Source organism: Microtus ochrogaster, chromosome 19 (assembly GCF_000317375.1).
Source record: "Microtus ochrogaster isolate Prairie Vole_2 chromosome 19, MicOch1.0, whole genome shotgun sequence".
Lineage (NCBI taxonomy): Eukaryota > Metazoa > Chordata > Mammalia > Rodentia > Cricetidae > Microtus > Microtus ochrogaster.
In genome coordinates, this window is record NC_022021.1 from 46,146,128 (window position 1) to 46,148,478 (window position 2,351).

The following is a 2,351-nucleotide window of genomic DNA, read 5'->3' on the forward strand; positions in this document are numbered from 1 at the left end:
TGTAGACCAGGCTGGTCTCGAACTCACAGAGATCCGCCTGCCTCTGCCTCCCAAGTGCTGGGATTAAAGGCGTGCGCCACCACCGCCCGGCTCAGTCCGGGCAAAAGAGTTTCTTGTCCTGCAAAAGAGTTCCTGAATTTGGTCCCCAGAACCTATGTTAAGGAGGCAGAGACAGGTGATATTTTTGCTTACTGGGCACTTTGCCTAGCCTACTTGGTAAGTCCTAGATCCTGTCTTGAAAATCTAGGTGGAAAGGCTTCCCAGGAACACATCCAGGATTCCTCTGACTCCCACAGACACGTGCACCTATGCACCCCAGCAACAGCAAATGCAAGTACATGCAAGTGTGTGTACTCACAACCAAAAGCAAAGTCCACTTTAAAGTACAAACTGCAACTTTCATCTACCTTCTTTTTTTCTTTTGGTTTTCTGAGGCAGGGTTTCTCTGTAGCTTTGGACCCTGTCCTGGAGCTACCTCTTGTAGACCAGGCTGGCGTCAAACTCACAGAGATTCACCTGTCTCTGCCTCCTGAGTGCTGGGATTAAAGGTGTGTGCCACCACTCCCCGGCTTCACTTTTTTTAAAATTAGCAAATTAAAAAATTTTGTATTGGCATGTTACATACATGTCTGTGCACCATGTTTGTGCCGGGTACCCACGGAGGTCAGAAGGTTGTCTGATCACCTCTATAGTTACAGATGGTTGTGAGTCACCATGGGGTACTAGGAATTGAATCTGGGGTCCTCTGGAGGAGCAGCCAGTAACTGCTGAGCCATTTCTCCCACTCCAAATTTTACATTTTAGCCAAAAGAAAACAAGTTATTCAAACCATGATATAAATACTCTGTATCTGCTGGCAGAAGCAGCAGCGAATGCACAATTTAAAAGCATCCAGACTGAAATATGTCAAAAATAATGGAAGATGACTGCTATTTCGAAGTTACACATGCACAGACAGTTCCTATATAGCAAACGAGCTCCTCAACTTAGCACTTCATCCACTACTAGCACCAAACACTAAATATTTCCTTACACAGAAGCAACTCTAGTCAGGCATCGGCACACATACTTGAATCCAGTATTTGGGAGACTGAAGCAGGATTGGAAATTTCTGCCCAGTTATGAGCTATATAGCGAGAGCCATTCTCAACCAACAAAACAAATTCAATAAATCACCAGTTGGCCTCATACACCAGGCCAAGAGTGTGTATGGGTGGATCGAAAGGTTGCTTCTGGGTGCACGTCTCTCTGGCGCCACCTGTTGATTGCTGTTGTGTGAGTGGAAGGTTATGGCAGGAATTGGGCACGAGACATCCACTGATGTCCAGACCCATGATGTGGCTTTGCCCAAGTTGGGCAGGGAGCTTGGCCATCCTCCTGTGGCTTGCTTGCTGCCTTCTGGAGAGGAGTGATGGGGAAGAGAGACGCTGTGTGCTGCTTAGCTTTGCTGTCACCCTGGCAGGAAGCAGGAAGTTGTTTCTCTCACACCTTTTAAAATCATGATCGTGTTTGTGTGCAGTGTTTTGGGACCTGCATGCAACGCCTGTGTGGAAGCCAGACAACTTTATGCGGGTTCTGGGATCAAACTCAGGCCTTAGGTTGTGTGGCAAGCGAGTCCTCCGACTAGCCATTTCCTGCCCAGTCTTCCAGCAGTCCCCAAGCAAACACACCCGGGGGCTGCCTGGGCCTGGCAGTCAATGCTTTGCACTTAACCTTTAAAGAGCGGAGATAAGGATAAACACTGAATGCCAATGACCTCAGGAGCGTTGGGGACTTGTTGGATTAATATCCTGCTCCAAGGCTGCTGTCCTTATGAATAAAACTGTCTAGTTCATTGAAACCAGAACAAGTGGGGCCTGTATCGAGACTTCGAGGGCAATGGTTTGAAAATTATGACCGATTGTAACAGCCACCTCGAGAGGGAACACCTCTCAGATTGCTGTCCTCGGATACCAAGCAGCCCACAGCAGTTTGGTTCCTGAGGAACAAGGTGCAGAGTACGAACAGTACAGAGGGTTGGCTAGTCAGCTGTACTTTCCCAGTTCATAGGTCAGGCTCCTGTGGAAATAAACCAAGGGCTGAGGAGATGGTTAAGGCCGGGAGTACTGACTGCATAGCCATAAACACCCAAGTCCAGATCCCTGGCAGCTGCATAAAAATCTGCTGGCGGATGGTCCCTCACCCCCACCCTGGACAGGTTCCTCAAGACCACTGGTCTAGAGAAACCTCTGAGCTCTAGGTCAATGAGACCCCGTAGCAAAAAGTAGGGTGGAGAGTGACACTGCATACACACGTGCACAAGACAATGTGGATGTGCACAGAGCAACACTGCATACACACGTGCACAGAGC

At 48.5% G+C, this 2,351-nt stretch overlaps 1 protein-coding gene across 2 annotated transcripts in view; it reads left to right on the forward strand.

The window, feature by feature from the left end:
• Cmbl (carboxymethylenebutenolidase homolog) overlaps positions 1-2,351 on the forward strand; it is a 19,013-nt gene that overhangs the window by 14,453 nt on the left and 2,209 nt on the right. The window lies entirely within an intron of this gene.